This window comes from Oncorhynchus masou, chromosome 13 (assembly GCF_036934945.1).
Source record: "Oncorhynchus masou masou isolate Uvic2021 chromosome 13, UVic_Omas_1.1, whole genome shotgun sequence".
In the NCBI taxonomy this organism is placed as follows: Eukaryota; Metazoa; Chordata; class Actinopteri; order Salmoniformes; family Salmonidae; genus Oncorhynchus; species Oncorhynchus masou.
Genome location: NC_088224.1, coordinates 33,925,438 through 33,941,418, shown reverse-complemented (window position 1 = coordinate 33,941,418; position 15,981 = coordinate 33,925,438). Strand labels below are relative to the sequence as shown.

Genomic DNA, 15,981 nt, shown 5'->3' with positions numbered 1-15,981 from the left:
TTAACGTAGCTCTTTATTAGCTAGCTATAACCGGCATGTTCACGTATCACCAACCAGGATCAAACTGCCCATAACCTAACCATTTGGGTGGTCTTAACCAATCATCGCACAGTATGATATGGCGGTAGAATGCATCCAATTACAATTCAGTATGTTTATGCATATGAATATTACACTTAGTAGTTGAAACAGTTGCAAACTAAAACTAATATTTCTGTTGGACAAATTCAGGGAGGTCCCTCCCCGTTTTGTTCCGTTTGCTTTCTTTTAAGAAACGTTTTATAACAGAATCGGCATAATGAATGTCCCTGGCCTATGTCTTCTAGATTTCCACAACGTGAGATTGGCCGTGTTCGATAGCATCAAACCCATGATTTATCTTGGGTAAATTGTGACTGATTGACTGATTTACAAATAATAATTCATAATTATTTATGATGCAAGGTGCTTTGTAGAATAGTTAGGTGGCAGTTGATTCCCGTGTGGCACAGTGATCTAAGGCACTGCATCTCAGTGCTAGAGTGTCACTACAGACCCTGGTTCAATTCGTGGCTGTATTACAACTGGCCATGATTGGGAGTCCCAAAGGGTAGTGCACAATTGGCCCAATGTCACCCGGGTTAGCATTTGGCTGGGATTGGCTGTCATTGTAAATAAGAATTTGTTCTTAACTGACTTGCCTAGTTAAATAAAGTTTAAATAAAAATGTTGAATAAAAAGGCGGCTCCAATGTCAAACAAGCCCATTCTCTTTCGGTCGGAACAAGACCCAGCCATTTGGATTTTTTTTCCAGAAATAAAACAAATATACCTTATTTACATAAGTATTCAGACCCTTTGCTATGAGACTCAAAATTGAGCTCATGTGAATCCTGTTTCCATTGTTCATCCTTAAGATTGGATAAGAGTCCACCTGTGGTAAATTCGGTTGAAATGACATGATTTGGAAAGGCACACACTTGTTTATATAAGGAACCACAGTTGACAGTGCATGACAGAGAAAAAACCAAGCCATGCGGTCGAAGGAATTGTCCATAGAGCTCCGAGACAGGATTATGTCGAGGAACAGATCTGGGGGAAGGGTACCAAAATTTTTGCAGCATTGAAAGTCTCCAAGAACACAGTGGCTTCCATCATCCTTAAATGGAAGAAGTTTTGGAACCACCAAGACTCTTCCTAGGCCAAACTGAGCAATCAGGTGGAGAAGGGCCTTGGTCAGGGAGGTGACCAAGAACCCGATGATCACTCTGACAGAGCTCCATAGATCTTCTTTGGAGTTGGGAGAAACTTCCAGAAGGACAACCATCTCTGCAGCACTCCACCAATCAGGTCTTTATGGTAGAGGGGCCAGATGGAAGCCACTCCTCAGTAAAAGGCACATGACAGCCTGCTTGGAGTTTGCAAAAAGGCACCTAAAGGATTCTCAGACCATGAGAAACAAGATTCTCTGGTCTGATGAAACCAAGATTGAACTCCTTGGCCGGAATGCAAGACATAATGTCTGAAGGAAACCTGGCACCATCCATACGGTGAAGCCGGTGAAGCCGTGAGAGGATTTGCAGAGAATAATGGGAGAAACTCCACAAATACAGATGTGCCACGCTTGTAGCGTCATACCCAAGAAGACTCGAGGCTGTAATTTCCCGCGAAGGTGCTTCAAAAAAGTACTGAGTAAAGGATCTGAATACAGTCGTGGCCAAAAGTTCAGAATTACACAAATATTAATTTTCACAAAGTGTGCTACCTCAGTTTGTATGATGGCAATTTGCATATACTCCAGAATGTTATGAAGACTGATCAGATGAATTGCAATTAATTGTTAAGGAGGACAAGGCTGGAGATGACTCTGTCATGCTGATTGAGTTCGAATAACAGACTGGAAGCTTCAAAAGGAGGGTGGTGTTTGGAATCATTGTTCTTCCTCTGTCAACCATGGTTACCTGCAAGGAAACATGTGCCATCATCATTGCTGTGCACAAAAAGTGCTTCACAGGCAAGGATATTGCTGCCAGTAAAATTGCATCTAAACCAACCATTTATCGGATCATCAAGAACTTCAAGGAGAGCGGTTTAATTGTTGTGAAGAAGGCTTCAGGTCGCCCAAGAAAGTCCAGCAAGCACCAGAACTGCCTCCTAAAGTTGTTTCAGCTGCGGGATCGGTGCACCACCAGTACAGAGCTTTCACAGGAATGGCAGCAGGCAGGTGTGAGTGCATCTGCACGCACAGTGAGGCGAAGTTTTTTGGAGGATGGCCTGGTGTCAAGAAGGGCAGCAAAGAAGCAACTTCTCTCCAGGAAAAACAGGGACAGACTGATATTCTGCGAAAGGTACAGGGATTGGACTGCTGAGGACTGGGGTAAAGTCATTTTCTCTGATGAATCCCCTTCCCGATTGCTTGGCGAATCCGGAAAATAGTTTGTCCGGAGAAGACAAGGTGAGTGCTACCATCAGTCCTGTGTCATGCCAACAGTAAAGCATCCTGAGACCATTCATGTGTGGGGTTGCTTCTCAGCCAAGGAAGTGGGCTCACTGACAATTTTGCCTAAGAACACAGCCATGAATAAAGAATGGCACCAACACATTCTCTGAGAGCAACTTATCCCAACCGTCCAGGAACAGTTTGGTGACAAACAATGCCTTTTCCAGCATGATGGAGCACCTTGCCATAAGGCAAGGCACCTGAAAGTTCACGTGTTCCAGATGAAAATAAATATATATTTTTTATAAAAAAATACATGTTTACGTTCAAATGCCTCTCCTGTGAAACTGATGTGTGACATACACCTAGTTTCCTGAAACTGTAATGGCGTTCTTCTTTAGTTGAAAGAGAGTCGGACCGAAATGCAGCGTGTAAGTTACTCATGTTTATAGTGAAGACAAAAAAATGAACTATACATGAAATAACTTAAATACAAAAATAACAAACAGAACGTGAAACCTAATACAGCCTGACTGGTGCACACTACACAGAGACAGGAACAATCACCCACGAAATACAAAGCAAAAACCAGGCTACCTAAATACGGTTCCCAATCAGCGACAACGAGAATCACCTGACTCTGATTGAGAACCGCCTCAGGCAGCCAACCTATTTAACACACACACACCCCTAATCAGCTACAATCCCAGACACTACAAACCCCAATACGAAAACACAATACATGATAACCCCATGTCACACCCTGGTCTGACTAACTAATAAACTAAAACACAAAATACTAAGACCAAGGCGTGACAGAACCCCCCCCCCTAAGGTGCGGACTCCCGAACGCACCTCAAAACCCTAGGGAGGGTCCGGGTGGTCGTCTGTCCATGGTGGCGGTTCCGGCTCCGGACGTGGACCCCACTTCATAAATGTCATAGTTCCTCCCCTTCGCGTCCATGGATAATCCACCCTAACCGCCGACCATGGCCGAATAGTCCTCACCCAGAACCCTACATAACAGAGGAGCAGCTCGTGACTGAGGGGCAGCTCGGGACTGAGGGGCAGCTCGGGACTGAGGGGCAGCTCGGGACTGAGGGGCAGCTCGGGACTGAGAGGCAGCCCAGCACTGAGAAAAAGCCCAGTACTGAGATGAAGCCCAGCCAGGCAGTTGAATCCGGCAGATCCTGGCTGACTGGCGGATCCTGGCTGACTGGCGGATCCTGGCCGACTGGCGGATCCTGGCCGACTGGCAGATCTGGCAGATCCTGGCTGACTGGAGGATCCTGGCTGACTAGCAGATCTGGCAGATCCTGGCTGACTGGCGGATCCTGGCTGACTGGCGGATCCTGGCTGACTGGCGGATCCTGGCTGACTGGCGGATCCTGGCTGACTAGCAGATCTGGAAGAGTCTGGTTGACTGGCAGATCTGGAAGGGTCTGGTTGACTGGCAGATCTGGAAGGGTCTGGTTGACTGGCAGATCTGGAAGGGTCTGGTTGACTGGCAGATCTGGAAGGGTCTGGTTGACTGGCAGATCTGGAAGAGTCTGGTTGACTGGCAGATCTGGAAGAGTCTGGTTGACTGGCAGATCTGGAAGAGTCTGGCTGACTGGCAGATCTGGAAGAGTCTGGCTGACTGGAAGAGTCTGGCTGACTGGCAGATCTGGAAGAGTCTGGCTGTCTGGCAGATCTGGAAGAGTCTGGCTGACTGACAGATCTATGCAGACTGGCAACTCCATGCAGACTGGCAACTCCATGCAGACTGGCAACTCCATGCAGACTGGCAGCTCTTTGCAGACTGGCAGCTCTGGCTGCTCCATGCAGACTAGCTGCTCCATGCAGACGAGCAGCTCAGGCTGCTCTATGCAAACTGACAGCTCTGGCTGCTCAATGTAGACTGGCAGCTCAGGCTGCTCTATACAAACTGACAGCTCTGGCTGCTCCATGTAGACTGGCAGCTCAGGCTGCTCTATACAGACAGGAGGCTCCGACAGCGCTGTAGAGGAGGAAGGCTCTAGAACCGCTGAACAGACGGGAGACTCCGACAGCGCAGGAGAGGGAGAAAGCGCTGGCTGCGTTGAACAGGCGAGGCGCACTGAAGGCCTGATGCGTTGCGCTGGCACTGGTGGTATTTGGCCGAGGACACGCACAGGAAGCCTAGTGTGGGGAGCTGCTACTGGAGGGCTGGGGTGTGGAGGTGGTTCTGGATAAAGGACAGGCACAGGAAGCCTGGTGCGGGGAGCTACTACCGGAGGACTGGTGTGTGAAGGTGGCACAGGATGGACTGGACCGTGAAGGTGTACTGGAGAGCCTGAATGTAGGACTGGCACAGGACGTGCAAGGCTAGGTAGTTACTCAGGAGGCTTAGTGCGTGAGGCTGGCACACTTTCCACCAGCTGACTAACACGCACCTCAGGACTAGTATGGAGTGCTGACCCAGGTGCCATTAAATCCCTGACACGCTCCGTCGGCCGAATATTATATCTAAAGCACCAAACTAGCAACTCCCTCATTAAACTCTCCTCCAATTTCCCCATTAACTCCTTCACAGTCTCTGCTTCGCTCACCTCCAACACTGGTTCTGACCTCCTCCTTGGCTCTTCACAATAAACAGGGAGAGTTGACTCAGGTCTGTCTCGTGACTCAGCCACTCCCCCTGATAGCCCCCCCCCAAAACAAATTTTGGGGCTGCCTTTCGGGCTTCCATCCACGTCGCCGTGCTGCCTCCTCATACTTGCGCCTCTCCGTTTTAGCCGCTTCTAATTCCTCCTTGGGGCGGCGATATTCACCAGGCTGAGCCCAGGGTCCTTTTCCGTCCAGTTCCTCCTCCCATGTCCAATTCTCCAAATGGTGTAGCCTCTCCCACTGAAGCTGCTTCTGTTGCCTTTCGTGTAGCTCCTGTTTCCTCTTCACCTGCTGCACTTTAGGGCGGCTACACTCCTCTGGTTTAGCCCAGGGTCCTCTTCCGTCAAGGATTTCCTCCCATGTCCAGAAATCCTTAAAACGCGGCTCCTCTTTGCGCTGCTCCTGCCTCTTGACACGCTGCTCGGTCCGTGTTTGGTGGGTGATTCTGTAACGGCGTTCTTCTTTAGTTGAAAGAGAGTCGGACCGAAATGCAGCGTGTAAGTTACTCATGTTTATAGTGAAGACAAACAAACGAACTATACATGAAATAACTTAAATACAAAAATAACAAACAGAACGTGAAACCTAATACAGCCTGACTGGTGCACACTACACAGAGACAGGAACAATCACCCACGAAATACAAAGCGGAAAACCAGGCTACCTAAATACGGTTCCCAATCAGCGACAACGAGAATCACCTGACTCTGATTGAGAACCGCCTCAGGCAGCCAACCTATTTAACACACACACACCCCTAATCAGCTACAATCCCAGACACTACAAACCCCAATATGAAAACACAATACATGATAACCCCATGTCACACCCTGGTCTGACTAACTAATAAACTAAAACACAAAATACTAAGACCAAGGCGTGACAGAAGCAGGTCAAATGTGCATACACAGTCATTTTTTAAAAACTTTATGCATGCGAGGACACAAAAAACATTGATAAGGTGGTTTTACAAAACCAGTGGTTCACTGCCCTTTCTGGTGAATGTGTTAGCAAAACTCTGTATGAGTCAGGTACACACTTAATTGCATATACAGTAATAACAAATCCCAGAGGGAGACCTCTGCATATGCAGAATATGTGAATATTGTTGTCGATATCCTTTGTGGTGTGTTGTCAGGACATGCAATCCTGACTGTTAGTATGAATCACTTGAAAATCCAGAGCATTCACTCATTGCCAAACATCTTGAAGCTGTACATCCGTAATTCAAAGAACAGCAAACAGACAGCCCTGCCACTTGTTTTGCGACAAAGCTGTGGGATGAGGCTGGAACAATAAAGCCACTCAATTTATAAACGGAGCCATTGATGCAGGGACTGACCAATGAGATCAACGTGAGAGTTTTAACCATATTAAAACTCTAGTAAACATTGTTTGGACTGATGAGTCCAAATTTGATATAGCTCTAGTCTACATTGTTTGTCAAGCAATAGCAACATTTTCTTAATAAATACCCATGTTGAATAGCCATGGGTCTACTCTATCCTTATCTATATATACTCTTCTTAAGACCAGGATTCAATCAGATCGCAGGTTATAGGCATTGCAGCTTTGAAAGGCAATTTCCGATTGAGCCGTCGTATGCAGTGTTTACCGGGAATGTGATCTTTGCCTTTAACATTTCTATTGGTTTTCCTGCATCTGTGCATGAGTCCCCTCTTAAGGATCCACTCCTTTTATTTCAATTTTCGTCTTGACTGACACACCCAAATCTAACTGCCTGTAACTCAGGCGCTAAAGCAATGATATATGCATATTCTTGGTACCATTTGAAAGGAAACACTTTGAAGTTTGAAGAAATGCGAAAGGTATGTAAGAGAGTGTTAAATAAGTCTAAATATATTTTAGATTCTTCAAAGTTGCCAACCTTTGCCTTGATGACAACTTTGCACACTCTTGGCATTCTCTCAACCAGTTTCATTAGGTAGTCACCTGGAAAGCATTTCAATTAACAGGTGTGCATTGTTAAAAGTGAATTTGTGGAATTCCTTTCCTTCTTAATGTGTTGGAGCCAATCAGTTATGTTGTGACAAGGTAGAGATGGTATACAGAAGATAGACCTATTTGGTAAAAGACCAAGTCCATATTATTGCAAGAACAGCTCAAAAAGGCAAAGAGAAATGACATTCCGTCATTACTTTAAGACATGAAGGTCAGACAATCCGGAACATTTAAAAAACTTTGAACGTTTCTTCAAGTGCAGTCACAAAAACTATCAAACTCTATGATGGAACTGGCTCTCATGAGGACGGCCACAGGAAAGGAAGACCCAGAGTTACCTCTGCTATGTTCATTAGAGTTAATTGCACCTCAGATTGCAGCCCAAATAAATGATTCACAGAGTTCAAGTAACAGACACATCTCAACATCAACTGTTCAGAGGAGGCTGCGTGAATCAGGCCTTCATGGTCAAATTGCTGCAAAGAAACCACTACTAAAGGACACCAATAAGAATAAGAGACTTGCTTGGGCCAAGGAACATGAGCAATGGACACTAGACTGGTGGAAATCTGTCCTTTGGTCTGACGAGTCCAAATTTGAGATTTTTTTGTTCCCACCACTGTGTCTTTGTGAGACGCAGAGTAGGTGAACTGATGATCTCTGCATGTGTGGTTCCCTCCGTGAAGCATGGAGGAGGAGTTGTGATGGTGCGGGGGAGCTTTGCTGGTGACACGGTCTGTGATTTAATTTGAATTCAAGGCACACTTAACCAGCATGGCTACCACTGCATTCTGCAGCGATATGCAATCCCATCTGGTTTGCGCTTAGTGGGACTATCATTTATTTTTCAACAGGACAACACACCTCCAGGCTGTGTAAGGCATATTTGACCAAGGAGAGTGATGGAGTGCTGCATCAGATGACCTGTCCTCCACAATCACCCGACCTCAATTGAGATGGTTTGGGATGATTTGGACCGCAGAGTGAAGGAAAAGCAGCCAGCAAGGTCTCAGCATATGTGGAAAAAGACTGTTGGAAAAGCAGTCCAGGTGAATCTGGTTGAGAGAATGCCAAGAGTGTGCAAAGATGTCATCAAGGCAAAGGGTGATTACTTTAAAGAATCTAACACTGTCACGTTCTGACCTTAGTTCCTTTGTTTTGTTTTTTGTTTTAGTATGGTCAGGGCGTGAGTTGGGTGGATTGTCTATGTTAGTTTGTCTATGATTTTCTATTTCTGTGTTTGGCCTGGTATGGTTCTCAATCAGAGGCAGCTGGCAATCGTTGTCCCTGTTTGAGAATCATATTTAGGTAGCCTGTTTTCCATTGTGTTTTGTGGGTGGTTATTTTCAGTCTTAGTGTGTCTGCACCAGACAGAACTGTTTCGATTGTTTCTTTGTTGTTTGTTATTCAGTGTTCAGTTCTTTTCATAAAATAAGATGAACACTTACCACACTGCGCTTTGGTCCTCACCTTCTTCCCACGACATTCGTTACAAACACTTTTTTGGTTACAACATGATTCCATATGTGTTATGTCATAGTGTTGATGTCTTCACTATTATTCTACAATGTACAAAAATAGTAAAAATAAAGAAAAACCCTTGAATGAGTAGGTGTGTCCAAACTTTTGACTGGTACTATATATATATAGTACCAGTCAACGTATTTAGACCCCTTGACTTTTCTACATTTTGTTAGGTTACAGGCTTATTCTAAAATGTATTAAATTGTTCCCCCCCATCAATCTACACACACTACTCCATAATGACAAAGCAAAAACTGTTGTTTTTTTAAACATTTTATCGAATAAAAATAAATAAATCTTTATCACATTTATATAAATATTCAGACCCATTCCTCAGTACGTTGTTGAAACACCTTTGGCAGCAATTACAGCCTTGAGTCTTCTTGGGTATGACGCTAAAAGTTTGGCACACCTGTATTTGGGGAGTTTCTCCCATGCTTCTCTGCAGATCCTCTCAAGCTCTGTCAGGTTGGATGTAGAGCATTCCTGCACAGCTATTTTCAGGTCTCTCCAGAGATGTTCGATCGGGTTCTAGTCCGGGCTCTGGGTAGGCAAATCAAAGGACATTCAGAGACTATTCCCGAAGCCACTCCTGCGTTGTCTTTGCTGTGTGCTTAGGGTTGTTGTCCTGTTGTAAGGTAAAACTTCGCTCTGGAGCAAGGTTCTCTCTATACTCTGTTCATCTTTTCCTCGATCCTGATTAGTCACCCTGTCCCTGCCGCTGAAAAACATCCCCACAGCATGATGCTGCTGTTTCCTCCAGACGTGATGCTTGGCAATCAGGCCAAAGAGTTGAATATTGGTTTTATCAGACCAGAGAATCTTGTTTCTCATGGTTTGAGAGTCTTTAGGTGCCTTTTGGCAAACTCCAAGTGGGCTGTCATGTGCCTTTTACGGAGGAGTGGCTTCCGTCTGGCACTCTACCATCAAGGCCTAATTGGTGGAGTGCTGCAGAGATAGTCTTTCTGGAAGGTTCTTCAATCTCCACAGAGAAACTCTGGAGCTCTATTAGAGTGACCATTGGGTTCTTGGTCACCTCCCTGACCAAGGCCCTTCTCCCCCAATTGCTCAGTTTGACCAGGCAGCCAGCTCTAGGAAGAGTCTTGTTGGTTCCAAACCTCTTCCATTTAAGAGTGGTGGAAGCCACTGTGTTCTTGGAGACCTTCAATGCTATAGAAATGTTTTGGTACCCTTCCCTAGATCTGTGCCTTGACACAACCCTGTCTCTGAGCTCTATGGCCTATTCCCTCGACATCATGGCTTGGCTTTTGCTCTGACATGCACTGTCAACTGTGGGACCTTATATAGACAGGTGTGTGCTTTTCCAAATCATGTTTTATCAATTGAATTTAGAAGAAAAATAAACGCAGACCTATTAAGACGAGGTGCTGGCTAGCGGAGTAGAAACCTTTAAAATAAAAGAGAGCCGCACACTCTAGGAGCTCAGATGCAAAAATGTAATGACCAACGTTTCGACAGCCAAGCTGTCTTCATCAGGGTATTGGCTGTCGTAACGTTGGTAATTACATTTTTGCATCTGAGCTCCTCGAGTGTGCGGCTCTCTTTTATTTTCAAGTTATCAATTGAATTTACCACAGGTGGACTCCAATCAAGTTGTAGAAACATCTCAAGAATGATCAATTGAAACAGGATGCACCTGAGCTCAATTCTGAGTCTCACAGCAATGGGTCTAAGTACTTATGTAAGTAAGGTATTTCTGTCATTTCTTTTTGAGATTTGCAAAAACATTTACAACTAGTTTTCACTTCATCATTATGAGATATTGTGTGTAGATTGTTGAGATTTTTATTTGATCCATTTTAGAATAAGGCTGTAATGTATCAAAATGTGGAAAAAGTCAAGGGGTTTGAATACTTTCCGAAGGCACTGTATATACACTGTATATACAAAAGTATGTGGATTCAGCTATTTCAGCCACACCCGTTTCTGACAGGTGTATAAACTCGATCACACAGCCATGCAAACATTGGCAGTAGAATGGTCTTGCTGAAGAGCTCAATGACTTTCAACATGGCACCGTCATAGGATGCCACCTTTCCAACAAGTCAGTTAATCTAATTTCTGCCCTGCTAGAGCTGCGCCGGTCAACTGTAAGTGTTGTTATTGTGAAGTGGAAACTCTTAGGGGCAACAACAACTCGGCCACAAAGTGGTAGGCCACACAAGCTCACAGAATGGGACCACCGAATACAGAAGTGCGTGACGCGTAAAAAACGTCTGTCCTCGGTTACAACACTTCCTAGTTCCCAACTGCCTCTGGAAGCAACGTCAGCACAAGAACTGTTAGTCGGGAGCTTCATGAAATGGGTTTCCATGGCCGAGCAGCCACACAAGCCTGTTCACCATGCGAAATGCCAAGCCTCAGCTGGAGTGGTGTAAAGCTCAATACCATTGGACTTTGTTGCAGTGGAAATGCGTTCTCTGGAGTGATGAATCACGCTTTACCATCTGGCAATCCAATAGACGAATCTTGGTTTGATGGATGCCAGGAGAACGCTATCTGACCCAATGCATAGTGCCAACAGTAAAGTTTGGTGGAGAAGGAGTAATGGTCTGGGACTGTTTTTCATGGTTTGGGCCCCAGTGAAGGTAAATCTTAACACTACAGCATTCAATGACATTCTAGACGATTCACTGCTTCAGTGTGGCAACAGTTTTGGGAAGGCTTTTTCTGTTTCAGCATGACAATACCCCCTGTGCACAAAGTGAGGTTCATGCCGAAATGGTTTGTCGAGATCGGTGTGGAAGAATTTGACAGGTCTGCACAGAGCCCTGACATCCTCAGCGAAAACCTTTGGGATGAACTGGAACGCCAACTTCACAAATCTTAATTTTAAAGGGTTGAAACACTGTTTCCCATGCTTGTTCAATGAACCATAAACAATTAATGATCATTCACCAGTGGAAGGGTCGTTAAGACACTAACAGCTTGGAGATGGTATGCAATTACAGTTATGAAAACTTAGGACACTAGAGGCCTTTCTACTGACTCTGAACAACACCAAAAGAAAGATGCCCAGGGTCCCTGCTCATCTGCATGATTGTGCCTTAGGCATGCTGCAAGGATGCATGAGGACTGCAGATGTGGCCAAGGCAATAAATTGCAATGTCCGTACTGTGAGACACCTAAGACAGTACCTAGAGGGAGACAGGAAGGACAGCTGACCTTCCTCGCAGTGGCAGACCATGTGTAACAACACCTGCACAGGATTGGTACATCCGAACATCACACCTGCGGGACAGGTACAGGATGGCAACAACAACTGCCCAAGTTACACCAGGAATGCACAATCCCTCCATCAGTGCTCAGACTGCCCTCGGCTGAGAGAAGCTGGACTGAGGGCTTGTAGGGCTGTTGTAAGGCAGGTCCTCACCAGACATCACCGGCAACAACGTCGCCTATGGGCACAAACCCACCTTTGCTGGACCAAAAAGTGCCCTTCACTGACGGGTCGGGGTTTTGTCTCACCAGGGGTATTGGTCGTATTCACGTTTATCGTCGAAGGAATGAGCCTTACACCGAGGCCTGTACTATGGAGCGGGATCGATTTGGAGATGGAGGGTCAGTCATGGTCTGGGGCGGTGTGTCACAGCATCATCGGACTGAGCTTGTTGTCATTGCAGGCAATCTCAACGCTGTGCGTTACAGGGAAGACATCCCCCTCCCTCATGTGGTACCCTTCCTGCAGGCTCATCCTGACCCAACCCTCCAGCATGACAATGCCACCAGCCATACTGCTCGTTCTGTGCATGATTTCCTGCAAGACAGGAATGTCAGTGTTCTGCCATGGCCAGCGAAGAGCACGGATCTCAATCCCATTGAGCACGTCTGGGACTTGTTGGACCGGAGGTGAGGGCTCAGGCCGTTCCCCCCAGAAATGTCTGTGAACTTGCAGGTGTCTTGGTGGAAGAATGGGGTAACATCTCACAGCAAGAACTGGCAAATCTGGTGCAGCCCATGAGGAGGAGAAGCACTGCAGTACTTAATGCAGCTGGTGGCCAACCCAGATACTGACTGTTATTTTTGATTTTGAATCCCCCCTTTATTATCCCCCCTTTTTTCAGGGACACATTATTCCATTTCTGTTAGTCACATGTCTGTATAACTTGTTCAGTTTATGTCTCAGTGTTTGAATCTTGTTAAGTTCATACAAATATTTACACATGTTAAGTTTGCTGAAAATAAATGCAGTTGACAGTGAGAGGACGTAGTATTCTGTACTCTCAGTTGCTCTTGTTCTGTGGAACGTATTTGGTCATAATTATTTTAAAATGTAGGATAGAAAAGCCATACTGTTTTATTCAGAATTGAAATGTGCAAGTGTTTATCTTTTGATGCAAAAAAAATTAACAAAACATTCACATATTCACATCATCCAATTACTATATGATCAACATTTGTCATATATACACTTGGTTAAAATATGTCTAGCTTGCCTCCATCTAGTACCATGCCCTGAACTTAGTCACTGTCACTAGCTGGCTACCACCCGGTTACTCAACCCTGCACCTTAGAGGCTGCTGTCCTATGTACATAGACATGGAATCACTGGGCACCTTAATAATGTTTACATAATGTTTTACCATTTTCATACTGTATTCTAGTCAATGCCATCCTATTCAACTATTGCTGTATATAAACTATTCTATCCTATGCATTCTGCAGATATACAAAGTATTCTATCCACATATCTATAATGTCTATACATCCCATCACGCATATATATATTTATACTCCGGACTCCGACATTGCTCGTCCTAATATTTATATATTCCATTCTTTTACTTTTAGATCTGTGTGTATTGTTGTGAGTTGTTAGATATTACTGGAGTTAGGAACACAACCATTTTGCTACACCCGCAATAACATCTGCTAAATATGTTTATGTGACAAATAAAATGATCTCCCATCCATCCATTGTGTCACCATTGTGTCAGCATCCATTGTGTCCTTGTCTGTAAATTATTTGACAGTTCAGCTTTCAAAATAATATATTTTTTTAAATATTTTTTTATATCAAGACATATTGATGCCATCGGTCAATTGTGCTACCTGTCAATGATTTTAGAGGATGGTATAGTGACGATTTAAATGGTTTCACTGTCCAGCCCCATCTACACGGGTTGGCTGGGTAGCCTAGTGGTTAAAGCGTTGGGTGAGGAACCAAAAGGTTGCAAGTTCAAACCCCTGAGCTGACAAGGTACAAATCTGTCGTTCTCCCCCTGAACAGGCAGTTAACCCACTGTTCCTAGGCCATCATTGAAAATAAGAATTTGTTCTTAACTGACTTGCCTAGTTAAATAAAGGTAAAAAAATATCCAGGCACAATGTGTGCCTGATATATCTCCAGAGGTGGTAAGAAAGAGCTAATCATAATCAGATAACTGTGTATTTTTTCCCTGCCTCTCCAGGGAGTCCTGTAAACTTTCCCCCCGGTTCATCGGCCCGTTCCCCATCTAGAGTTATTAGCCCCACTGGTGTTCATCTTTTGTTACCACGTACCCTCCGTATTCACCCCACTTTCCATGTATCTAGGATTAAGCCCGTGTCTCACAGCCCTTTGTCTTTTGTTTCCAGGCCCTCTTCCCCGTGTCATTGATGGTCATCTAGCATACACAGTGAGACACCTCCCTGAGTGTTCGACCACGGGGCATGGGTTTCCAGTACCTGGTGGACTGGGAGGGTTACGAACTGGAGGAGAGATGCTGGGTCCCCGCTAGAGACATCCTGGACCCAGCCCTCATTGCCGATCAACCGGTTATGTGCCCAGGTACTGTCACACCCTGATCTGTTTTACCTGTTTTACCTGTCTTTGATTGTTTCCACCCCCTCCAAGTGTCAGGCCATTATCCCCTGTGTATTTATACCTGTGTTTTCTGTCTGTGCCAGTTCGTCTGTTCAAGCCTACCAGCGCTTTGTCTCAGCTCCTGCTTCTCTTTTTCTCGCCCTCTTGGTTTTGGCCTTTGCCTGTCCTGTCTCTGTGCCCGCCTGCCTGACCACTCTGCCTTAGCCTGCCTGCCGTCCTGTACTTTTGCCCAACCACTGGATTACCGGCCTCTGCCTGACCTGAGCCTGCCTGCCGTCCTGTAACTTTCCCTCTCTTCTCTGGACTATGTACCCCTGCCTTGACGTGTCTATTTGTCTGCCCGTTTTGGTTTATTCAACTATTGGTTATCTGACGTGGTTTGCATCTGGGTCTTAACTTCATATCTGATAAGGGCAACTTTAGAGATCCCTGTTTTTTTTACAGTCAAAAGACTAGTGTCAAAATTGACTGCCAAGTCTAATTAGGATCATTTTTGTCTAATGCTGCGTTCGTAACTGGAAGTCGGAATTGTGTATGTATAAATAAATAATTACACAGTACCAGCCAAGTTTGGACACACATACACATTCAAGGGTTTTTCTTTCTTTTTAAAACTATTTTCCACATTGTAGAATAGTAGTGAAGACATCAAAACTATCGAATTATGTAGTAACCAAAAAATGAAGAATTTGTTAAAAGTAGTCACCCTTTGCAGTGATCACAGCTTTGCACACTTAGATAAATTATACTTGTGAGCAAACATTTAATAAATTTAAATTTGCGTAAAGGGACATGGCGGCAGGGTAGCCTAGTGGTTGGAGCATTGGACTAGTAACCGAAAGGTTGCAAGTTCAAACCCCTGAGCTGACAAGGTACAAATCTGTCATTCTGCCCCTGAACAGGCAGTTAGCCCACTGTTCCTAGGCCGTCATTGAAAATAAGAATTTGTTCTTAACTGACTTGCCTAGTAAAATTCAAAAATATAAAGAAATCTCTATCATTCTCTGTTTACCACATATAATTGGGAAAAATAAATTTGAAAGGCCCTCCAACTGGTAATTACGAGTGGGAAGCATCCTCTAATACTTCTGACTTCTATACTTTTGCCCAACCTCTGGATTACCGGCCTACTATGTCATCTACTAAGGAAATTACCCTGACAACAGCATTTTCGGCAGTTAAATGCAACTATTAAAAAATGTAAAAAGCGAATATGGTTTTGAACGCTATAGGGTTACAAGCCTGATAGCTGTACTTTTATGGTTTACACAGCTTGTTGGCCCTTATCCAATCGGGTGTTTCTCAACGAGTTCAAGTGAATGCATCCAACAGGTATTTACAACTTCACAATTAGTTTCCACCTCCCACTTGGAGTTCAAGGAAGATAGATGAGTTTCCCACTAGTAATTACCATTCAAAGGGCCATTCAAATAGATATTTGTTACCCAGAAATGATTTGATATTGAGAATGTCTGCACTGGGCCTTTTTAATGAAATAAAGTACTTCTTAATGGCAAGACAAGGTCTCAATTTCACTATCATGGATGTTTGTAAACAGTCTTTCAACATCACTTGCAATTGCTGAATTATATTTGGTTCCCTGTAAGTTGTCTATGGACAAG

At 44.6% G+C, this 15,981-nt stretch overlaps 1 long non-coding RNA gene across 1 annotated transcript in view; it reads left to right on the top strand.

Annotated features, from left to right (window-relative positions):
• The window catches only part of LOC135552125 (uncharacterized), an 87,512-nt gene that overhangs the window by 1,074 nt on the left and 70,457 nt on the right, over positions 1–15,981 (top strand). Inside the window, exon 2 of the long non-coding RNA XR_010457406.1 lies at positions 14,131–14,323. This is a non-coding gene — a long non-coding RNA (uncharacterized LOC135552125). The remainder of the gene's footprint in view (positions 1–14,130; positions 14,324–15,981) is intronic.